The sequence below is a fragment of the Ursus americanus genome, chromosome 12 (assembly GCF_024610735.1).
Source record: "Ursus americanus isolate L20-20 chromosome 12, mUrsAme1.1.p, whole genome shotgun sequence".
NCBI lineage: Eukaryota > Metazoa > Chordata > Mammalia > Carnivora > Ursidae > Ursus > Ursus americanus.
In genome coordinates this window covers 25,739,663-25,765,531 of record NC_142138.1, presented here as the reverse complement: position 1 = coordinate 25,765,531, position 25,869 = coordinate 25,739,663, and the positions used below count along the sequence as shown (strand labels likewise).

Here is a 25,869-nt window from a genome sequence, read left to right as displayed (position 1 = left end):
GAGTTATCCTAAGCATAGTTAAACACATATTCCAGTATATTTTAAAGGCTGGTCTTCAGGATTGTGGAGACAAAGAGTAAAAGAGACTTTGAAAACTACATCTAAATTTTGATGGCATTCGAGTCATAGCTAGTCTGTGTATTTAATAAATGTATGTTTTTCATGTTGTGTTTGTCAATGGAAAATAAAGCTGAATGTTCTGAAATGTTCCTGTCTTTTTTTCCTGATGCCAACTCATGTCAGGAATATTTTACTTATAATTGTGTTAAATATTTTGCTGAAATCCTATTTGACACGCTTTGTCAGATAACAGCACAATGGAATAGTCAACAGCATTATGCTATCTGGATGATTATACATTTTGTTTTACATTGCATAATTGTGTACTGTACAAATTTTTACTGATATGCTTAGATCTGCGGTGCTCTTTTTCCGATTTTCAACATGATATATCTATTCATGTTATAATCCCAGATTTTTTGCTTTTAATACAAAAGCACATTTATAAATTATTCTCAATTTAGTTCATCTCTTTTGTAGATTCTAGTGTAATCTTTAGGCAACCAATCAAGGAATGTCTTTGCTTGTAGTCACTCCCTTTGATAGATTCGTACCTGGGTATTGGTGTGAGCAGATTACTGGCAGAGACACATTTTGGGCTGCCCCAATACCCTGTTCTATGTGCTCATTCAGGTCAATCTACCTCTTCTTCTTTAGTGAAAGGAGACAGGCTGCTAAGCCGAGCTCAATAAAAGTAGCACATCACGATAGCCCCTCTTCCTCCTAAGAGAAGGTATTTACGGAGAGCTCTGACCATGGCTTCTCCACGAGGTCCTAGGTTCCCAACCAGCTTTTATGGTCTCTGTGGTCTTTGCTCTGCCTCATCAGGTAAACATCATGGTGGTACCTTCTTGTAGACGAGAAATGCCACCACGATGTTGTTGAACCTACATACCATAAAATGAAGCACTGCCCAGTTTCAAGTCCTTAGACATCCTTAGATATTCTTGGGGCTTGTTGTGCTCAGCCAGACCAGTTTCGAGCAAATCCAGTTTGGAGGTTGGATACTTAGAATCTAAGCCAGTCCTCCAGGCTTGTTCTTTCCGTTGACATGTATTCGTTGTTGTACTTACTATGTGCCAAGCATTCTGGCAGGTGTTAAGACACAAGGATTTTTTTCTAAAAAATAAGCTTTCAATGAATGTATAATCTGGTAGGGAATAGGAAATAATTTGATCAGAGCTGTATTAGAGTAAGCATATAGGGGAGGCGACGCTAAAATAGGAAATCATTTCCTGTAGAAGATGACAGTTAACCTGCATTTTGGAGAAAGGAATGGGTGTTAGTTGGAGAGGGGAGGGCATTTTAGGATAGTTTTTCACTTCACACTGTCCCAAATTATCATTTCCAAGGCATTCAAACTGACTAATTTCTAGTGGCCCTGTGAGAAGTATAGGTCTAAATAGGACATATATCTATAACCTCTCAGAATGGGCCAAAGTGGCATGGCCTTGGGGCAGAATTTCTCCACCTCAGCCCCTTGGAATATTGGGCCAAATAATTCTTTATTATGGGGGCTGTCCTATGCATTGTAGGCTGTTTAACAGTATCCCCGGCCTCTACCAAGAGTAGAGTAATACTTCCCTAGCTGTGACGATCAGAAAAATGTTCCCAGACATTGCCAAATATACTGTGGGGGACCTAACTGCTCCCAGTTGAGACCCTCTGCCTTAGGGCAAGGGCCATGGCCATTGAGAGGGTGCTATGTGTCTGAGGGTTTGCAGGACAAGGCCATCTGTGGGATCTTGGATGTGAAAGGCACCATTCTGGCATTTCCTGAAGCGGCTGGCGCTAGACTGCCAGTGTGTGTCTGACTGCACAAAAATGTGGCGTTACCACTACAACAATGCCCGGATCATCACGGGCCCTGATCCACTTCCGTAACCACATAAACCTATTCACAAATGAGGAGGTACAGTTTCTTAGAAAGTATCATCTTTCTATTGATGTCTCCAATCCCTATTTTGTTCTTGATAAGAGGCCGTGGGGTTATATGTCTCTCAAAGGGATATCTAAAGGGAATGAGTCCATTTCTCCCAGGATGTTTAAAGATCTGTTATATTTCCTCTTAAGTTCGCATTTCTTCCTTTTTTTTTTTTTTAAGATTTTATTTATTTATTTGAGAGAAAAAGAGAGAGAGAGTGCAGGAGTTGGGGGGGGGGAGCAGATGGAGAGGCAGACTCCCAACTGAGCAGGGAGCCCTATGCGGGGCTCCATCCCAGGACCCTGAGATCATGACCTGAGCTAAAGGCAGACGCCCAACGGACTGAGCCACCCAGGGGCCCTTAAGTTCTCATTTCTAAGCTAGGTGCCTTAGTAGGAGAGAACTAACTTACCAAACTCTGTCTTTTATGGGATTTTGGCATATTTGGTCTGTGTACCAGAACTGCATGCAGCAGCTTTATTTAATCTGAAAGATGATTTTTATCAAGGAGCAGTCCAACTCTGGGCAAATGTCTCTTTACTGGCCCGTGTTTTTCTGAGCTTATGCCAGTCTGTAGTGCCTCAAGTATAGAGCTATTACCACACATTTTGAAGACAAAGTTCAACTCATGATCTCTGTAACTAACACTTAAGGCTCTGGTTTCTATGAAATGGGAAGCTGAAAAACGTAAACCCCAAATCTGACCCAAATTTAGAACAAGGATACTCATTGATCTACTATAAATTTCTGAGGCCAAGTAAGAAAGGTCTATGGATAATCAGTGTTTATGCCTAACATTCTTATGCAGTTTTTAAAAGAAGGCCTGGTATATAATATGCAAGGTTGTTTGAATTTGACTTTGAAAAGAACATTGGAAAAACATAATTCTGAAACAATTACCACCAATTGGGGTCTTTTCAAATTCGATTTAACTAGAACATACCTGATAGAACACCGGCTTTTAGTCACTTTGGGCTCAGAGACCCCTCTGGTCATCAGAGGAAAGGCATGGATCCCCTCCTCACAAAAAGCACAGACAATTTTTACACAGCGTCAGAGACTGTACCGCCCTCCTGAATTCTGTCTGTGGACGTCTTGGAAATTTACGGACACAGGTTAGGAATTCTCACTGTGAGAGAGTCTTTATGATTCAAGGAACCTCACAACTTTCCATGTTCGGTTAGGAAGCTGAAATCTAAACCGGGAGCTAAGTCAGCACAATTACTTCCCTGCGGATGCCAGAATTCCCTGACATCGCATTATACGCCCGTAGTAGTAAAGCAACAATCAGCGACAGAATTATTAAAAGAGGAGCTGCAATCATGTAAAAAAAAAAAATGCCATCTCTTGGGGAAAAGAACGGTGACTAACATAATATAATAAAAAATGATTAAATAAAAAAAAATAAAAAAAATTAAAAAAAAAAAAAAGACAAGAACACAATCCCAACCAGAAGAGGGGCAGCATAGGCTACTCACCAACAACAGGTCGAAAGTAAAAGTACGATATATTCTTTTAATTACAAGTAATTCAGTGGTGCATTTGCCTTACAACAAACAGCTCGTTTCAGTTTTCCCTTGTGCTGAGCCAGCAACAGAGATTTAAAACAAAGCTATTTAAAAGTCAATTAAAAAAAAAATCACCCTGCCTGAAGAATGCGATGTCCTGCACACAAAAAACCTAAATGGTTAGAATGTAAGTTTCTGTTACTTTCTGTTACATAACTTTATGTTATGTTACATGTGTATATGGATACATACAAATGTACACCTCTGCATGTTCTATGTCTTTGCCTTCAATTTAGAAGGAAGGCAGCAGGGACGACCTTACTGATTGATTCTTTCAGTGAGAATGCAAGGCATACACTTACAGATCTTGTTACAAATGTAAAATTAATGATGCTTTACGCCAACACTTAAAGCTATTAGTAAAATGCTGTATTGATGTTTATAGTTTGTGTTTCTCTACAGGGAAAAGTCTGGAGCAATTAATGACATTTGTCTTTGCATTTTTCTAGCCTTATTGAGGAAGATGGAAATGAGATCTTAAAGCACTGAAGTATTTGTCTATCGGAAACAACTCTTTTATACCAAACCATCCTACTTTCTGGATGCGTGTACATGAATTGGACAGCTGTTTGAGGTGTGCATAAAATTGCAAGCCGATTTTCATGAATCAGTGGTTTGGAGTCTTCCCCCTCAGAAGATCCATGAAAAGCCATTTTTAGAGGAAAAGCTATTTGTTATTTTCAACATTCCTTGATGATTTAAACATTTTTTTTGCCTGCATTTTTAAGAATTGTGGTGACAAAATTAATTTTTAGTTCAAAACTTTTGGAGAAATAATGTTGATTTATTACCAAGCTCTGACAAGGAACCACTGCCTTAAATGTTGTGCTGCCCTAATTGGATATGCATGGCCCTTATCCCAGATTTTCTCCTCATCGTGGCAATTTGGAATATTCCTCTTACTATGCCTTCAGCAGATTTGTCATTGAAAGCTGAAATACTTTGTTAATTAGATTACTTAACACTGACTGCTCCTAAGATATTATACATTTAAAATATTTTAAAGCATTTTTTAATGAAATCATTTCTTCAAAATGCTCTATAAAATTTTTGGGGTCATAATGAAAGAGAAAAATTTCCAACATTGGGAAAGGAGTTAGAACACTTATGTCCAATTATATGATTTGCTGTTCACTGGTTATTTGTCCTTAGCAATTCAGTAAACCTCTCTGCGCTTGAATTTTTTCATCAGCACAAAATTATTAGGATTAAATAAGACAATGAGGGTAAGGACGCTTTTGAAAGCACTGTACAAGTAGTTGATGGTTAATTTATTTTATTATTATTCACCTCATTGCTGGAACAACATTGAAAATTAATTATAATATTCTTATCTTAAGCAACTATCGCACAGTCTTGCTAATTTAGTATTGGGCATTCGGCAGAACATATAAGTGATATTTGAAGACAGGTTCTGGTCCCACAAAGGGTGTGTGTGTTTGGAAAACATACATAGCTTCTTTTAAATTTAGTTGCCTCATCTGTACGATCAGGGTTGGTCTATCTGTGTGGTATCTTCTAACTGAAAAACATGATTCTCCAGTCTCTCTGGAATGTCATGCAGCTAATCTTGTCAACTAAACACAGACAAGATTTTTTTTCTTTTGAATCTTGAAAAACAGCTCATAGGAAACCTCTAGGAGACAGAGATAGCAAGGCCCATAAAATTTCTATTGCTTTTTTCTCTAAAAAGAATTTTTAGGTTCCTGTTCTCCCTCTCCTTTGAAATTGTTCTCTTTCCTCAACCATATCACGAGATCCTTGAATATAGAGGCTGTGTCTTCTACTCGTTAAGGTCTGTTGCCTGCTTTCCCTTTGCTTCTCATTCAAACTTCCAAATCCTAGTTTTTGTTGTTATGTGATGGATCTTATTTACTTCTTATTTTTGGCTCAGTAAATATCACAAAGAGTAGGTCATGTAGATTTTCATACATTTGGGGGTGTGTGTGTGTGTGTGTGTGTGTGTGTGTGTGTGTGGGTATCTCTTTGTGTGTGTGTGTCTGTGATGTCCGTTATATATCAAATGTGTATTCCTTTAAAAAAAGTTTATTAAGTTTTTTATTTTAATTCCAGTGTAGTTAACATACAGTGTTGTATTAGTTTCCAGTGTACAATGTAGTGATTCAACACTTCTACACATTACGCAGTGCTCATCGTAAATTTACTCTTTAATCCCCATCTCCTGTTTCACCCATCCGCCCACAGTCTCCCCTCTGAGAACCATCAGTTTGTCCTCTATAGTTAAGAGTCTGTTTCTTGATTTGTCTCTCTTCTTTTTTTCCCTTTGTTTTTGTTTTCATGTGTTTCGTTTCCACTTATGACTAAAATCATATGGTGTTTGTCTTTCTCTGACTGACTTATTTTACTTAGCATTATACTCTCTGGCTCTACTCATATTGTTGCAAATGGCAAGATTTCATTCTTTTTTATGGCTGAATACTATTCCCATTGTGTATATAGACCCCATCTTCTTTATCCAGTCATCTGTCGATGGACACTTGGGCTGCTTCCATAATTAGGCTGCTGTAAATAATGTTGCATTAAACATAGCAGTGCATATATCCTTTTGAATTGGTGTTTTGTATTCTTTGGGTAAATACCTAGTAATGGAATCACTGGATCATATGGTAATTCTATTTTTAATTTTTTGAGGAACCTCCATACTGTCTTCAACAGTGGCTGCGCCAGTTTGAATTTCCACCAACAATGCAAAGGTTCCTTTTTCTCCACATCCTCCCCGACCCTTGTTTCTTACGTTGTTGATTTTAGCCATTCTGACAGGAGTGAAGTGGTGTCTCATTGTGGTTTTGATTTGTCTCTCCCCCATGATGAGTGACATTGAGCATCCTTTCATGTGTCTGTCGGCCATCTGGATGTCTTTTTTGGAGAAATGTCTGTTCATGTCTTCTGCCCATTTTTTAATTGGATTATTTGGTTTTTGAGTGTCGAAATGTGTATTTATTTTCTTAAATACATTGTGTTTTTAAATCACACTGTTATGTGCATCCCTTTAAAAGGTCAGATAGTGTAAAGAGGCTCTGTTCTCGGTCTAGCCGGGCCCTCGGCACTCTGCTTTACAGAAGTCACTTTCAGCTTCTTATTCAACATTTCTTCTAGCGTATACAACCATATTTCTAAATAACATCCTTGTGTTGCTATCTCTTACTTCATCAACTTTAGACATTGTATGTTGATTTATTTTGCTGGATTTAGCTCTCTCCTCACACATCTTCCCATTACAGTTATAACACAATTTTTATTAAATCAGTTTTCAGTGTTTGCGTTTTTCTGACAAGGCAGATAGCCCTCGCTGCTGAATCATAGTACTGTGATCACATTTCCTTTCTGGGACACATTTTTCTTTTTCCTAGAGTTAAGAACTTATTGAGTTAAACTTGCTTATTAGCTTTCTTTGTGTCAAAAACTAAACCTTAAAGTTTTCGACGTGCCCAAGCCTGTGTGGTCATTGGAATCCTGGGTTTCTTGCCATTGATCCTTTCGCCTCTTTTTTATTAGATACCATGTTTTCTAGATCCTGTGTTTGGAATTATTTCTTGAATTATTCACTCATTTTGAACACACCTGCTTTAAAACGGGCTTTTTAATAGAAAAGAAAAAGGAATCAAACTCCTAGAAAAGGAAAGAGAATGGTTTTAAGTAAGTATAAACACTAATAATAATGGTGATAATAACAATAGTGGCAACTATTTTTTTTTATGAGCAACTATATTTTATGAGCAACTATATTTTGTCATCAAATTCTCATGCCAATACCACAAGGCAGGTGTTATTATCACCACTCTCCAGATGAAAAGGCTGGGGCTCAGGGAGGATAAATCACTCCACCAAGTCCACCAGCTAGTGAGAAAGTGAAGCTGGGGTTCTCACCTGCTGCCAGGTCAGAATAAACTTGGCCAGTAATCCCTGAACAAAGAATTGCTACCGTGATTATTTCCTGTAGCTTCAGGTTTACCTTGGAGGGCTCCACGAAGGCCCCGTGAAAGAAAGGTTTTAACTATCACGATGCCTGGGCATTTTCAAACAGCCACAGACAATCTTGGGCAGTAGTGGGGGAGGCAGCTTTTCCAACATTACTGATTAGAATCAGCTAACAAGATTCTTAGCAAAAATCTGAAAGTCCATATGCCCAACCTGGGCATGTGCACAATCCTGCAAACATTCTGACCCTTCCTTATTAGAGATGGAATTGCTCCTGCAGTGGACGGAGTATCAGCTGCCTGGCAGCAGATGGTTGCACAGAAAGGCTGCTTTTCCACTTCCTGTCCAGGCCTGTGGGTTCTGCAGACTGCCAGTTTATCACGATTTAAGTTACTAAGTATACATCTCGGTGAGCCCCTTTGTCTTTGTTTCTTTTTTGTTGTGGTTTTTCTTTCCACACTTCTCCTGCTTATAAGGTAGCTCAGGAGAAGCCTTACTGAGAAGCTGAAAGGCAGTAAGTACTTTCGCTTCCTAATTATAGGGGGCCTCCTGGAAGAATATGTACAATTCAAGATGGAAGAGAGGGAGAACAGGCCTTTGTCAGGAGTGAAACCATTCTGCTTATCATCTCCCCTGCTTAATTTTGAGGTTTGCTCAAACTTCTTCCTGCAAAATATAGTGCAGTTCCAGAGTGGAGAAGATTTTGTCTTTAAGAAAAAGAAAGACTGCCCCCTGTTTTTGAGTCTTCCTTCCCTTGCTGCTAGCAGGCAAAATCTATTTGGTATATCTGACATTTTATTCATTCAGCAGTATTCGCTTCAACTAGCTGCTCTGATTTCCACAGAACTGGTCAGACTGATTAGAAAGGGTGCAGAATATTTTGCTCAAGGGAATAAAACCTTGACATCTCCAAAACTTGAATTCTGTTATCAGGAAATGGATTCAAATGGCAACCCACCAACAGCTGTATAACTTGACAAATCGATACATCTTGGAGTTTATCTTTGGCCTAGTTTTGCATATTATCTCTACTATTTCAACATAATTACAGTAGTCAACAATTCTCAGGCATCTCAGGGATCAATTAACATTATTCAGAATGGGCTCAACCCAATTACATGTAAATCTTTACTTAAATTTTTTTTTTACTAATTGGTGGTTAATTAAACCAAATCAAATGAATCAATGCTTAGGGCAAATGTTTGAAGGGTAAATTCCCATTTGTCTGCCGTCTTTTATGTAATTTGCATGAGAAATGGAGCCTGGAGATTTTCAGATAGTTTGTTATTAATATAATTCAAAAAATAATGTAGTAATTTATGGACCTCATTTCATGAGAGTAAGTTTTAATATGAGAATGCATTTAAAAAATTAAAATAACAATGAATGATTACATACATTACTTGAAGTTCCTTAATGGGGGACAGCATTCTCCATTTCACTGGATGAAGAATGATCCTCTCAAACTTAGGGGATCTTTCTCAATTGCCCAAGACAACCATTTGAAAGGGAGAGAGGGATGTTCTTGGAGAAAGGCAAGAGACAACTAAAATGTCAGCTAGATAAGTAGGATACTCATTAGGAGATGAGTATCCTATCTATGGGGACCAGGGTGGCTCAATTGGTTATGCCTCGACTTTTGGTTCTGGCTGAGATCATGATCTTATGTGTCATGAGACTGAGCCTGGCATCTGGCTTGAGGATTCTCTCCCTCTGCCCTTCCCACCACTTGCACGTGTGTGCTTTCTCTCTCTAAATAAAGAAGTAAGTAAATCAATAAATAAATCTTAAAAAAAAAAAAGAAGAAGAAGATAAGTATTGTGGTCAGATTACTAGCAAGGGTATCAAAGTATGTGTTTTGGGTACGCCTGGGTGGCTCAATCGGTTAAGCATCTGCCTTCAGCTCAGGTCATGATCCCAGCATCATGGGATCCAGTCCTACATGCTGCTCCTTGCTCAGCAGGGAGCCTACTTCTCCCTCTACCTGCTTCTCCCCCTGCCTGCCACTCCCCCTGCTTGTGCTCTCTGACAAATAAATAAATAAAATCTTTGAGAAAAAAAGAAAGAAAGCATGTGTTTTTGAGTCAGACCTGGGATCGAACTTTGGTTTAATACCTATGGAACTTGCAAGTAATTCCTTAAACTCTTTATGATTTTTGTATATGAAGAATTGGGATTTTTGCACTTACTGCATAGAGTAGCTATGAGAATTAAATATGTAAATATTCCAGAAGAGTGATGGGTACAATACATATGTAGGGGGCATTGTTATTGGTGTTGTATCAGTAGTGATAATAGTAGCCACAGTAGCAAATCAATTGCTTGAGGAGTCCATAAACCATACTGTAAAGTGGCAAAAGACATCCTGATGTCTGTACTCATTCCTTAATATTATTTTGGGAGACCAAAACATAGAGCATTGTGTTTGAGAAGATGGGAACCAAAAAAGAAGACTACATTTGGTGACACAGCCGTGTTCTGTTAATTTATTAGAGGACTAACCTTAATCAAATTAACTTAACTTTTTGAGGTGCCTGGGTGGCTCAGTCGGGTAAGCGTCTGACTCTTGATTTCGGCTCAGGTCATGATCTCAGGGTCCTGGGATGGAGCCCTGAGTCTGGCTCTGCACTCAGCAGGGAGTCTGCTTGAGGATTCTCTCTCCCTCTCCCTGTCCCTCTCCCCTTGCATTCTCTCTCTCTCTAAAATAAATAAATACATCTAAAAAAATTAAGCTTTCTAAACCTTAGTTCTTCAGCTACAAATGAGGATAATAATTTTACCTAAAGTTAACAGATCATTTTGCAGAATGAAATGATTCATGCAAATGCTTACCTAGTACCTGACACATTAATAAGACTCAATAAACGGTTAGTTATTATAAATTATTGTTATTAATATTAAAAGGAAGCTCAGAAGACTTAAGTTGACTCAGTTTTTGAGGCTGAATGCCCTCACAAACATACAAATTTTATCCAACCTTCTCAAGTCTTAGGGTGAGAAAATAAGGATGTGGGTCAACTTCATAGGAAGAGGAAGAACTTAGAAGAAACAGCAAAATAAAGAAATTTAAGTTTTCTTTATGGCTTAGTGTATGTCTTTGTGAGATAAGGAAATGGTTCCAGTAGTACAGAAGAGGTTTTGTGGTTTATTTATTTATTTATTTATTTATTTATTTATTCTCCAGTTTTACTGAGATATAATTGTCATAGAACTTTGTATTCATTTAAGCTGTACAACATAATGACCTGACACACACACACACACACACACACATTGCAAAATGATCTCCACAAGTCTAGTTCACATCCATCAGCTCACATACTTACAATTTTTTCTTATAATAAGAACTTTTAAGATTTACTCTCTTAGCAACTTTCAAATATACCATACAGTATTGTTAACTATAATCATCACGCCGTACGTTACATTCCCAGGACTTAGTTATCTTATAACTGGAAGTTTGTACCTTTTGACCATCTTTACCTATTTCCTCCACACTCAACCCTGCCCCCCACCTCTTACAACCACCAATCTGTTATCTGTTTTATGAGCTTGGTATTTTCAGATTCTATATATACATGATATCATACAGTATTTGTATTATTTTACTTAGCATAATGTTTGCAAGGCGAGTTGTTGCAAGTGGCAAGCTTTCTTTCTTTTCATGGATGAATAAACTCCATCCCATTATATATATGGAAACAACACTTAGGTGGTTTCCATGTCTTGGCTGTTATAATTAACACTACCATGAACACGGGGGTGCAGATATCTCTTTGACATAGTGCTTTTGTTTCCTTCAGATATATACCCAGAAGTGGAATTGCTAGATCATATGGTAGTTCCATTTTTAATTTTTTGAGGAACCCAGAAGAGGTATTTTGAAAAGTCCCCACGATAACATCGTCAAGTGAAATCCAGTAAAAATAAATAATAAAGCATACAAGCAGAAAGGTGAATCTGAGTATGGTAGTTCTTGTCCGATCTGGTAGAAGCAGTGAATGCTTTCTTACCACTATCTAATGTAGATTAGTTTGACATATGTCTGCCACCTCAATTTCCTGACCTATTAAGGACCATGAGGTAATAATTTCTAGTTTATAGGGTAACTGTAAATACTAGAAGAGATAAGGTAGGTAAACCACTTGGTATTGTTGCCCTTAAAAATAAAACAGTCATTTTACTGGCAAAAATTGATTTATTTGAGAATAGCAGAAAATTGCAATTCAGGGCCAGCAAATTATGGCAAAAACCATAGGCTAGTCCAACAAAAGAGGTGAATGTTATTTTATGGAGAAGGAGGCAGTTGGGAGGGGATTCTTTGAACAAAACTCCATTGGAGAAAGGCAAGATTCAGGGCGATGACAGTTTCTCATTATCTGAGTTGCTGGGGTAGTCAATTCTTGTAGGAGATGCAATGCACATTTTTTCCTGTTGGGGCCTGTGACCGATGATTCTTTCCTGTTGACCTCTCTTCTGTTGGCATCTGTAATAGACAGTTCTTGACCTTGAGTGGTATGGCATGAGAGTTCCCCTTTCTGTCCTTCCTACTCCTTTTTGTGTGGAGTATAATGGAGTGGATACTCCATTATAGTATAAATTTTCACAGTATACACACCATGTTCCATCATCATCATCATCATTTAATGTACAAAATCCTCATAAATTTACTAAGGCCCAGAGAGAAGAATAATTTATTTCTGGGTACCTTCAGGGTATTTGTTTTTCTCTAGTTATAAAGTCAGTAGAAAATAGAACTGCCAGAGAACTTTTGGACTGTGATGCGGTGGAGAAAACACACAATAAAAAAAGTTTAAATTAGGATGGAGGTGTTCTTTTTCCTCTTAGTACTTGGATTGAGAACAATAACAACTTGGTCATTAGTACCATTACTTCTTCGGTGATGACTGTATATATAAGAAAGAAACGAGGATCAAACTATTTGTATTGGATATTGATAGATTTTGATCACTGATGAATAATTCGCTGGATTTATTTTGTCACTGATGCATCTTTAATGAAACCCTACCATGTGGATCTAGGTGCTGGCGAGCCTGATGTTTATCAGATTCCAGATTTAAGATTCTCTGATCCTTCAAAGCGAAGTATCAATTTTCATTCATTACATTTAGGACTTACATATTTTTCTCAAGCAGTGGAGAAGAACACAAAGACCAAAGGAAAATTCCCAATACTCCGCTACTCAAAGTTAACCACTGTAAATGTTTTGATTAATATTCTTTCAAATATTTGTCTTTACAAGTTTCTCCTCAACCCTAGCTTCATGAAGAATTATGGTGAGATTCTCTCAAATGTTTGAAGGAGTATCACATGAAATATGAAATAATATGTCTTGTAGGGTGAACTAAGATTTACGGGAAGTAGCTACAGAGAGAAGGATTTTTGACCCATAGGTGGAAAGGCCTATCTTAGAGAGTAATGAGTTTCCTACGGCTGCAAATGTTCAGACGAAAACTAGGGAACCACTAGGGAGTTTGCTGTAGAAGCAGGAACTCCAAATATCCTTTGAAAGTCTTCTTCCAACTCAAGATTCTATGATTTTATGCATCAAACTAGTTGTAAATTGGTTACAGTATTTGAAATGGCGTAAAAAGATGGCTGAATTAAGCTGTTGAACTTAGTGCTCTGCTTTAAACCTCTTTTTTTTTTTAAAGATTTTATTTATTTATTCGACAGGATAGAGACAGCCAGCAAGAGAGGGAACACAAGCAGGGGGAGTGGGAGAGGAAGAAGCAGCCTCATAGTGGAGGAGCCTGATGTGGGGCTCGATCCCACAACGCCGGGATCACGCCCTGAGCCGAAGGCAGACACTTAACTGCTGTGCCACCCAGGTGCCCCTGCTTTAAACCTCTTTTTAGTTGATAGTCTGTCTCATATGACACTAGTTGAATTGTTGTTGGATCTAATCTCAAAGCTAGCCTTCAGGGTCTCTATGCTCATCTTATCAGTTTATAGCTTTTTTGGAAAATTTTGCTAGAAAAACAGCAAAAATATTATCAAAAAGGGCTACTTCAATTATTTTCCAATTAAATCAGAATATCTGGTGGCCTTTAATATCAAGGACTTTATTAGCTGGGGTATCTGATAGTCCTTACTGACTGTAAAAGGCTACCAAGAATATGAATTTGGTTAAACTCAGCTTATTATCCACTCCGATCATGTTTTACTATGTATAAAGCATATATTTTAGGAGAATAAACCAGGACGAATAAGATTTATCAAGTTTTTGTACATTACCAACTCTATTTCGTTTAAGTTTCATGACCAAGAGAAAAGAGAAATATACGTTAGACTATAGACACAAATGATTCAGTAAATGTTTAAGGAGGGCTTTAAAATTTGAAATAAGTCTAAGGAACCAATACTATTACATAAATAGGGAGGGTTTTGTTTGTTTTTTTAATCAATAGGGGATTATTCTTCAAGAAAGACATTTTTTCATTTCACTGAGTGGGGCAAGTTTTCCAGTTAAATTAAGCCTAAAGAAAACATGTTACTTATTTATACAACATGATCCTTTAAAGTGTTAGAAATAGTTACCTCTCTTTAGAAGCACAGAATCAGATGCTGACATCCTTGCTGCAAGCGTTGAAATTGTTGGCGTCAGTCATTGCTCTCTGAAGGACAAGGCAAGCCACTGCAGTCTGAGATGCTTCAACATCATCAGTGGGAAGGCAGCACTGGGGGGCCTTATGGAAGAGTCTGGTGATTTGAAGACATAGATTTGCAACTGGTTCTTGACTTACTAGCCGTGTGAATGGGCAGTTTTTAAATCTCTTTCTGACCTGGTTTACTCTTTATAAATCGGAGATAATGTTACCTATATCACGAGTTAGTGAAAGGAAATAATATATGTACAAAGCACAGTAGAAACTCAATCATTTATAGCCACTATTAACATTAAATAGCCTTACTTGCCTTTGCAAAAAGACATTAATATCACCTTCAGGAGTAACATTAGTTGTAAATGTGATAACTTAGTATCTAATAATCAACAGTTGTAGAATTCTTTGATAATTTCTAAGGCATTTTAGTATCTGTAGTTTTATTTGATCAAATTGTTCAAATAGGGAAGGAAGTATTGTGATTATTCAAATTTTATTGATAAACAACTAAGATTAGGTGGGTACAACTCCCAGTTGTAAGTGAGTAAGTTGTGGGGATGTAATGGATAGCATGGTGACTACAGTTAATAATACTGTATTGCATACTTGAAAGTTGCTAGACAGTAGATCTCAAAAATTCTCATCACAGGAAAAAAAATTTGTAACTATGCATGGTGGTAGATGTTAACTGGACTTCCCGTTGTGATCATTTCACAACATATACAAATATCAAATCATTATGTTGTGCACCTGAAACTAATATAATGGTATATGCTAATTATATCTGAAAAAGAAAAAAAAAAGGACTAGGTATAGTGTTCAGACTTAGGGGTTAAACTTCAGCTCTCTACTTGGCCTAGGAGCAAGTTTCTTCCCCTTCTGAGCCTCGGTGTTCTCCTTTGGAGAGTGGATATAGCAGTGGTGTCCTCGGAAAATTTTGGTGTTTTCCCAGTGGGCACTGAATGCTTCACGTATTCAAAGCTCTCAGTAAGCTGGTCCCAACCTACTTTTCCAGTGTTATAGACAAGATCCCAGCCTTTCGGAAATCCTTTCCTCAAACACATTATGCACTTCCATAATTCTGTTCCTACTCTTTTCTTTGCTTGAATGTTCTTCTTAATTGAGAAAATCCTACTCTTCATATGGCCCACTGTAATTAGACCTACTTAAGAATTCTTTGCCAATGCCTGATTTGGAATTAACAACTGCCCCCTTGTGCATCCATAATAACTTATTTATGCCTCTGTGATTATTTCTCACTGTTTGACTTGTATGAGAGTCAGCTGCACATGTTTCTAGCTCCCCCACTAGGCTCTTAGTTCCTTGAATGAGAGACCACATCTTTTTAATCTTAGTGCCCCAGACCCTCCCATTTCCTCTCCTCCCCACAGCCTCCGAGCCAGTGAAGACTGAAATATAGACACATAGTAGATGTAGAAATATCTTTTAAATTTACTTTAATGACTGCAGTACAAATAGTATGAATAAAAAATGTGAGATGTCCAAGAAGGGGTTTTAGTTGAAAATTTTAAGGCTTACAGAACTCATCACAATGCTAGATATATAGTATATACTTCAGCAAATAGTTGTTAACTACAGTTAGACTGAAATTAGAGATGACGGCGCCCAAACTTTGGGCATACATGTCACTCAAAATGCCTCGTATCCCTTCCCAGTGAAGGTCCCTTGGTGCCATCACTGAACAACATATTAAATTGGATGTAGTATTAAATTATTAATTTAAAAGTATTAAATTAGTCTCATTGAATGCAACACTTTTTACACTCACGTTAAGGTTCTAAGGTAACGTGAAGGGAGAATCTCGTCTATGTTGATTCCTCTGTCTGTAGGACGGCCTTAGGTAGGGGATGGGCCGTCACGAGGTGATCTCTCAGGCTGGCAGAGAGGAGGGCAGCTGTGGTTAACAGGATGATCTGAGGAGCAGAACTGCCTTTGGCCACAAGGTCTGAATAACTGGAGCTTGGGATCCCACAAGCATTTTCCTGCTCTTTCAGCAGCACCACTGTGGAGTCAGAGGCTGATAGAGTGGAAAAACACTTCCCTTCCAAGAACTGAGAACATTCAAGAGAAACAAATTCTGTCCACCTCCTTTTGACATGTAAGCAAACTGAACGGAGAACTATCAGCACAGCTCCCAGGTTTTGATAGGTTAACACTTGAAAACGCTTTTTTGCTTCCCGTCAGGTGCTCCTATCACTGGACCACAGCTTCCCCATTCGTTCTAGCTATCTCACTCAATCTTCCATTCACTCACTCAGCCCCGCTCTGTCTGCCATTACTGTGCTGGGCCACACAGGGATACAAAGCGCCCTCCAGGAGCAGAGCATGCAACTTAACACATTTCAAAGACTGAAAAACTCAAAAGCACCCCTGAGCAGCCTCCCCAAGTCATTCTGGAAGACTCCCTTCTGAGCCCTAGAGAGCCTGCAGATGGTGCTTCCACTAATGCTCCTGGCAAGAGGAGAGTCCAACGTGTCCACTATTTTAGTAAGTTACAAAACATAGATTTCTGCCTACAGCAGTTCACTTTTCAGTGTGTAGTGAATTTCTAAGAAAGCAAGCAGAGTGGTAGGGTCCTCTAGCCCTGGTACCAAGAGCCCCCGTCGCAGAGGCGTGGCCACCAGCATCCCAAGTGCAGGCAGGTGCGTAACAGAGCAAACCAAAGACTGGGGGATCTTTCTTGGTCTCTCTAGACCCTTTAAGAAGGACATCACCTGTTATAACTTGTGCTTTTAGGGGGAATAAATATCAAGATGGGGCCAGGATACAGAAAAGTAAATGAATTAAAGATAAATGTGTTCCACTGTGCAGTAAAGGGAGGACGAGGTTTTTAAGAGATTATCTGGAGGTGGGAAGAAAGCAAGCTCATCCCGCTCTACTAGCCACATTCAGTGTTAGAAGAGGGAGGAATTTGACATCCAAGAGCCTCAATGTACTTTTACTGAATTCAGAGGAAAAGTAAGGTCAATGGAATTTATTTTCAAGTATCTAATGGAATTAGTCTCAAAGAGTTCTGCCCAAGTAATGTAGTTATTTATGTTGTGAGTCTCAGACATATTTTTGCTATAATACTCAATTCAGTCTCAGTGATCATTCATCAGATGCTTCCAAGATGCCAGTCGCTGTGCTAAGTGCTTAAAAGCTGTACTTCTTCTTCTTGTTTCTCTGAGGGAGATTCATAGCAGGGGCTGAGGATTTCAAATCATATTTCCTTATTTTCTTGAGCCCTAAAGGAAATCAAGTGAAAGAATGGCTTGTTTCCCTGCTCTCTTTTCTGACTTTAAGTTAGGCTATTTCCACTTCAGAGCACAGTAGAGAGGAGGTCATATTTTGATATTTTACTCCTGGGTGTGTCTAAACAACTGATTACATAGAATCCTACTGCTGGAAGAGACAGTAGAGACCATTGAGTCAAGAGGATTTTAATTGGATTCAACAGAGCCCTATCTGCAGAAGCTGCTCTCTGTGTGTGTGTGTGTGTGTGTGTGTGTGTGTGTGTGTGTGTGTGTAAAGTGGACTTAGGGACAAGGGTGATCGGTTGGACCTTGAACAACACAAGGCCAGTATTAGTATAGCCTGGGCTCAAGATCTCCTTTCTATCTGTCGTGTATATCAGGCTTCTAATTGGAATTTCATTTAAAGAAATAGTTCTGCTTTTAAAAGGACACTGTTTCTTCTACACCCTGCTCTCCACACTTCTGACACCAAACATGTGGGCTTTCCCCACACCAACCAATCTTCAACAACAGCTGGATGTCCTACAATTCAATTATTCAGAGTTCGTGCAGACCCCCAGGTTAAGGGCTCAGTCTGTCAGACACCCCCCTGCTTCAGTTGCCAATTACAAGTCCAGGCCTCCTGGACTTCTGACCAACAGGCCATATAGCAGAGGTTCCCAGGACCCTCATCTTGCGTTCAGGAATTTGCATGAATGGCTCACAGAACTCAGGAAAACAGCTTACTTACTAGATACCAGTTTATTATAAAAGGATACAACTCAGAAACAGCCAGATGGAAGAGATGCATAGGACAAGGTGTGCAGAAGGGGAGTAAGATCGTCTGTGTCCTCTCTGGGTACACCTGCTTCCCAGCACCTCAGTGTGTTCACCAGTCTGGAAGCCCTCTGAACCCTCTATGTTAGGGGTTTTTTATGCCTAGGTTTTAATGCCTAGGCATGATTGATCATTGGCCATTAGTGATTGACTCATCTCCAGTCCCTCTTTTCCCCCCAGAGGTTTTAATGCCTAGGCATGATTGATCATTGGCCATTAGTGATTGACTCATCTCCAGTCCCTCTCTTCCCCCCAGAGGTCAGTGGGTGGGATTGAAAGTTCCAATCCTCTAATCATATGGTTAGTTCCCTTGGCAACCAAACTCCCATCTTAGGGGCTTTCCAAACTTCACCTCATTAACACAAACTCAGATGGGGCTGAAAGGGGCTTCTTATGAATAAACAAAAGATGCTCTTTCACCTCTATCCTTCTGGAGCTTTTTCAAGAACTAGAGACAAAGCCCAAATATTATAACAACACCTTTATCACTCAGAACTATCTCAGGAGGTGGGGATGAAGACCAAAACATATATATACTTTTTATATCACAATATCATGGTATTCGAAAATTGTAAGAACATAAACCACAAATTTCCTTCAACCGAGACTGAGTTGAAGCGACTTGTCCAAGGTCACACAATTTCCTAGAGACAGAGCCAAGACAAGTACTCATACCTTCTTCCCAAGCTAATTTCAACCTTGGTGTTTTGTTTTGTGTTTTTTTAAGATTTTATTTATTTGACAGAGAGAGACAGAGCACAAGCAAGGGGAGAAGCAGCAGAGAGAGAGGGAGCGGCAGGCTCCGCGCTGAGCAGGGCACCTTATGCGGGCTCCACCCCAGGACCCTGGGATCATGGCCTGAGCCAAAGGCAAATGCTTAACCGACTGAGCCAGCCAGGCGCCCCTCAACCTTGGTGGTTTTCTGACAGCCATCTAGACGGCTGGTTAGAAGCGGGGGTTCTGGAGCCGCACACTTGGGTTCAAATCATAGTTCAACTACTTACCAGCTGTGTGACTGTAGGTAGAGTACCTCCCTCTCTGTACCTCAGTATCTTAATCTGTAGTCAAGATATTAGTAGACTCTTCCTCTCAGACTGTAATGAGCATTCAAAGAGCTAAAATATGCATTTAGAAAAGTGCTTGGTTATTTACTTAAAAAATTATGTGTTGAACTATTATTCTTTTTTAAAGATTTTGAAAATCTCTCCTGATCCTAGAGTACCCACCATAAGATCTAAAATCCTAGAACTAGTGTTTTTTTAAGCAAGGACATGGAAGACTCCTTTTAGAAAGTAAATGCATTTTCTGGGTAAAAATAACCCAGTAAAGCACCGCCACTTTCTAATATCCCAGAAACAATATTTCTGTTAGCTCTAGCCACTTAGTAGGGCCTTACAAGAATGAGACATAGAATAGTTAAGCTTTAGTGATGAATCTGGGATGAGATTTCTTTATAGAAATCTTAAGGAAAGGGTGAAAGCTGAAAAGGGGATAAATCTGGAAGGAGGGTACTAGTATCATAAAACACGCCTGAAATAAATTGGCCCCTTTCAAAATTCTCTTCTGTGCCCACATCAGAGACTGAGGCACAGAACGAGCCTCCGTAGAGTCCCTGGAAAGGATTGGTGCCAGGGTCTCCTTGAGCTCCCTTCCTATGCATTTCTCTCCTCCCTTCTCATTCCATACACATTCGCTATTCCCTCACCTTCTGGCTCAGGTAATATATTGAAGATAGCAGTGAAACGGGAGAGAAATCAAGTAAGTTTATAAGGAAAGACTGAGAGTTTGGAGAGGGAACAGGAGAGAGGATGTCCCACCAGTTGGTCTTGCTGATAGGAGCTGCAGGGGGTTGGGGTTTTTGAGAAAGGAGCAGGGAGCAGAAGTCCAGCATCCATCAGGCAGGTTGCTCTTCTCCCACATGTTCCCTTGTACTGTCAGCTCTAAAGTGTGGGACCACAGCCAAGGCCCACTTTCATGTCCTTGTAGAGTATCTCACTTTTCAACATCCTATTAGAGAAGGCACGTTCCAATGGTGAGAGTAAGTGAGAGAGAGACACACACAAGGAGGGAGAATGACAGAGACAGAGAAAGAGCAGAGTTGAGGTGACTTTTATTTCTAATCACATGGCAGCTCCAGGTCACTTAGATATGAATCAGAAGGGAGTCTATGAAATGAATCCCTCCCCAGAAGGCAATTCTCTCTTATTTATTTATTTGTTTGTTTGTTTGTTTATTATTTGTTTATTATCTACCTGCCCAGCATGGGGCTCGAACTCACAACCCTGCGATCAAGAGTCATGTGCTCTACCCACTGAGCCAGTGAGGTGCCCCAGAAGGCCATTCTTAACAATGAAATTCTAATAACCTGCTTTTGTTTGAGCAAGAAGTTCAATCTCACCCTCGCTATCTGTGAAATAGAATTCTAATCGTTGTTATTCTCTTCAGGTAGACACTTCTCAGATAATCCAGTGTTTTTATTACTATGAACCTCCCTGTGATAAGCAAGACTGTGGCCTGGCACACCATAGTTAGTGAAATACTTTGGTTCCATTACTGATGATATGTCTTTAGTAATTCAGAATATACGACAATATTGTGTAGGTCCAGAGTCATTTTTACGACCATTGATAATTGTGCAATGCTGTGAAAATGAATTCTGCCATGTGAAATGTCTGGAGGCTTAACTCCAGCTTAAAGGGAATTTGCTGCACACAACATTTAGATTTCGATCAGCGAGTGACATATTCTAACTGCCTCTTCTAACGTAGTTAATAAATTTATTTTTATTTTCAGTGTCTGTCCACATGTTTCTCATATGCTGGTTACAAAAGAAACAGCTGCAAATTAGCCACATACTCGTTCCCAATGGTATTCTTTTAGCCTAAATACTTGAATACATGTAGCTCATAAAAACTCAAACATTATACAAACAAAATTCTTCTACAGAATCATGAAATTGAGATATTAGGGAGAAGAATTTAATGTGCAAAGGAGTCACTTTTTAAAGGTAATTATCTCAGAAAGTTGAAAACAAAGTTCCTCTCCCAGTGAAACATAAGTGAGTACACCAAAATGATGTTAATAACATTGATAACACTTTGACATAACATATTTATTTCATTTGATTGTCTCAACTTGTCTATGAAAGGAAATGGAGCCAGTGTTATCATTATCCCCACATCATAAAGTAATTGAGATTTATAAAATTTAAGCAAGCTTGTCCAGGTTTAAAGTGAATTAAGATTGAAGTCCAGCTTTTATGATCGATTTCGGAGCTGTGTTGTAGACCCAGTATGGGGAGAGAGCAGATTTGTATTACATGTGGTCTGATGCTATGCCACTTCTCTTTGACCATCCAGAAATCCTGTACACATCTGGGGAAAATTACATGCAAACAATCTGAAGTCATCTTCAACATGACCTATGTTAGGGTCCCCCAAACCAGTCTCCTTATGTCAAATCCTAAAGCCTCAAGGATTGTACATGTTTGGTAATCGATTTATTGTAAGCTAGACACGAGGAAGACACTATTGCTTTCCTTATATCAGTATGGTTTTTCTGTATTACTTTAGGTGATTTCTTGAAAACTGCCTAGAATTTGTTCTAGCTGATGGGATGCTTTATCACTGTGTTAGGTTTTGGTTAGATGCAAAAAACCAAACCAAAAACAAAAAAAACAAAAAACAAAAATGACAATGGCTAAAAGAAGATAGAAGGGCATTTCTCTCCAACTTATATAAATTCTGCATGTAGGCTGATCTGGCCATTCCTGATCATCAGAGATGGATGCTATTGTTAGCCATTCTTAATGCACTGCCTCATGGTCCAATACAGCTGCTTGAGGTCCAACCATTACTCTGCCTCTGTTCAGAGAAAGGAGGAAGAAGTAAATAAAAAAGAGTGTTCGTCTTCCCTTTGTGGAGATTTCCCAGAAGTGTCGTCACTTTTCCCTTATATATAATTGGCCAGAATTTGGTCACACAGCCACAGCTAACAGGGAGAGAGTTGGAAATGCAGTGTTTTAATCGGAGCTCAGCTAATAATAAGGGTTCTGTTCTAAAGAGGGAGAGAAAGGATACTAGAAAGCAACTGGCCATCTCTGCCATAGTCAAAACATAGTTCCTTATTTTATGTACCATTTCTATTATTGAAATCTATTTCACATATAACAGTGTGTAAATTTAAGGTGTACAACATGTTAATTGGGGTGGAAATTAACACCTCTATCCCATCGCTTAATTATCATTTCTTTTTACTGGTTGGAATAAACTCTAGTCTCTTAGCAAACTTGATGATCGTAACACAATATTGTTGTCTGTAGTCACTATACTGTGCATTAGATCTCTAGGACTAATTTACTACTTGTTGCCAGTTGGTACCCTTAAACAACATCTGTGCTGTACCTCTAACCCCCTTCCCCAGGTCAACCACCATTCTACTCTCTGTTTCTGGGAGTTTGGCTTTTTCAGATTCCATGTATAAATGATCCCGCATCGTATTTGTCTGTCTGACTTACCTCACTTAAGCAGTATGTCGTCATGGTCCATCCACGCTGTACCAATGCAGGATGTTCTTTCCCATAGTTGTATTCCATGACATTTTAAATGTCTTTTCTGTATTTTATGTCAGAAAATCTGTTAAGTTTTTGCCTAAGGATCATAGTTATTGTGTTATTACATACTATATTACAGTATTACTAAGAACAAGAGAAGCTACATAATAAATGATTGGCTAAATTATTTTGTATTTAAACAACCGACTTTCAAACTATTTTTATAGAAGATCTGGATTCCTAATGGCCAAATTGTGACTAATGGGACTTTCATCATTTTTCTTCGTTCTTGTCACTTAAAGAAATGAGAATGCATTGAGGAGTTAGACTTCTCGTAACAATTAGATATGCACACAACATAATGAATACTATTTAATTATATACAGTTTATGACATTTTTACTGGTAATGAGTCAAGATGTTCTTTTAATGCCTTGCACAGTGTCTTACACATAAAAGATAGGTAATCAATGAACGCTAAATTGAATTGACCTCCACTACTCGGTTGAATCTATTTGCCTGAGAGATAAAAGACCCTTGATAGCTTCTGCTAGCAATCAATCACTAGTCTAATGACTGGCTCTGATTTAATCTGATTGTACTGGATGGCTGTGGGTTATTGCTGAGGACAGACGGAAGCGCAGGGAATCAAGTCCCTTCCTGGCTATGTAAGCATTTTGCCTTAGACAGTGATCACACCTGCAGCTTCAGGGACTAGGAATCCTCCAGAATACTGAAGTGCATAGACATCAGTCAAATCAGCTCTGCCCTGGAGGATAAGGATTAATTTATCATGAAATTCATTACTCAGCGCAATTACCATATTTATCATCGTCTTTAATCTTAATCCTTCTCAACTATTGATTTGGTAATATACTATAAGAGCGCATTTGATTATTTTCTTTTTATCTGTCCTGTGATTGACCTTTTAAAGCATGGACATAAAATTGCAGTAAGACCCTCCACTGACTGTCTCTGATTATAAGTTATACAATAGAACAAAAGTTATACCCATTATAAGGTTTAATTTGTTTTTAGACACATACACCTAACTTGTTTGGAATTAGGATGGCCTTCTATTAGTTATCTTGGTCAGTGTTGCATTTTCCTTCCTGGTCACCTTTAAAATGCTTTGAACTGAAAAACAAAAAGCTCATAATCAGATTTCTGAAGGTAGTCACCACATTTATGTAGTGCTATGGGCATTAAGAGTCTCTACTTTTGTTGATGACTAGTATGAAAATTGTACAGTGTGCAACTTAGGTATTTTTAAAATTCTTTTTTACAAATTTTGTACAGAGAACAAAAATTCATCACAAATCCATGTTCTCTGATGGCTGAGGCAGGGGCTGGGAGGTGAGGCAGTAGAGGATGGGTTCTTCCACTTACAGTTGAAGGAGTGTTGTCCATCTTTTTCCTCACTTTGTGTTAACTCAGTGTCTTTGAGGGAAATGTTCTTGCTTCATGGTTTCTCCCACTTCCCCCTTCCCTTACCCAAGATAGAATCTGTGTGAGGGAGAAAGCTTATGTCCTCTCAATGGGGCAGATAAGGAGAGGCCACTTGTCTACACATAGCCTTGATCCCGTCTCTTGGGTCCTCCCCATTCTCCCTAGAGGTGACTTTGGTTTTTCCGTTGCGGGATAGCTGCTGGTATCTGGTTGACTCAGGGCTAGTGAATCTGGTGAACTGTTTCCTCAGAATATTTTGAGCATTGGGGTCCTACTTTGCTGACCTGGCTGCATTGTTTTCTTACTGGCATAGTAGACCCTCAAGGCTCTGCCACTTCCTTCCTCTGGACACTGGCTTCGGCTGTCTAACCCCTAGGAACAACCATGGCCCTAAACAAGGCAGCTCCATAGTAGTCCCTCAGGCATTCAGCTTTCCTTTCTCTTCTATGAACCCCAGGGAGACTCCAGGGGGCCTTCTCCACCATGTGAAGGCTGGGGACACTCAGAATGATGATGGCCTCCTCTCTGCCATTCCCCTTCTCTGGAAGTGTCCACACATATGTACCAGGCCAACATGTGAAGCTGTGTCCTCAAAAGCTCAAAGCCATTCCTTCTTTCCATTTGGGGTTTCTGTTTTTTCTGTCATCCTTCCACTTCTGGGGTTTGATGCTGAGACAGGTGTGGAGCAGTAAGGACATTGTCCCCTCCTCCCAGCCCTAGATGGGCTTTTGTCTGCAGTGGTCCCTCCACACATTTCCTCCTTCTCATTGGCACTCGCTTGCCCATTTCTCTGGGGCTATAATGACAGCCCATACACGCTGTATATCCAGTAACAACAAGTTCTCATTACTCAACCCAACAATTATGGGCATTAAGAGGTTTCTGGCCAGCTCAGGTTCTCCATGATGATAATCCCTGCAGTGCAGGATCTTTTGGAAACGAGGCTCAGGTTAGAGACTGCTGGGGATAGGGCTATATCCTCCTGGTTCTGAGAGCCAGGAAACTCCTATGTGGAACAAATCAACCAAATTCAGTGGGGCACAGAGCAGCCAGGATGGTGCAGGAAAGGGTTAGTCTCTAGTGTACTGTCTTGTTGACACCAATCAATTGTTCTTCCTTTTGCACGGTTTACCTTAAACAGAGAAGGAGTGCATAGAAGATAAAGGCAAGCTGTGAATTTGACCAGGTGTGCATGGTTATCACTAAGATTAAAAAAATAATCTCCCTTCTTTATATGTAGTGCATTGTAAATCAGCCAGCAAATACTAACTCGTGCCATTCTGCATCAGACATCCTTCTGGGCCCTTTGGAGTTAGAGAATATTTACAACACAGTCCCTGATTTTAAAGCTAGCATCTTGTTGGAAAGATCATTCATTCATTCAGCAAATATATATTGATTGAGTTCCTCCTTTGTGCCAGGCACTGCGGTTTACGGGCGTAAGGCAGAAATAAAATGGATAGGGACCTTGCTTCCATGGAGCTTATAATCAGGTAATATTACATTCAGTAAGTGACTCTGGCTATAACCAACTATCCCCAGTTCTAGCCATATGGAGTTCCTTTCCTTTCCTATCAAACAAAAGAATTCAAGCACATTCTGGGTTTCCTCCACAGTCTGCGCTCTGGCGCAGTCCCTCCTGAACCCTCTCATGATTCCAGGCGTCCTTCACGTCCCGC

General features: G+C 39.3%; 1 protein-coding gene across 6 annotated transcripts in view; it reads left to right on the top strand.

The window, feature by feature from the left end:
* The window catches only part of PTGER3 (prostaglandin E receptor 3), an 81,725-nt gene that overhangs the window by 38,304 nt on the left and 17,552 nt on the right, over positions 1 to 25,869 (top strand). Inside the window, exon 3 of one of the 6 annotated variants that reach the window (XR_006780436.2) lies at positions 4,002 to 4,126. The exons of the other annotated variants lie outside the window; for them this stretch is intronic. The gene's annotated coding sequence lies outside the window, so the exon portion shown is untranslated. The remainder of the gene's footprint in view (positions 1 to 4,001; positions 4,127 to 25,869) is intronic. 6 annotated transcript variants of the gene reach the window in all.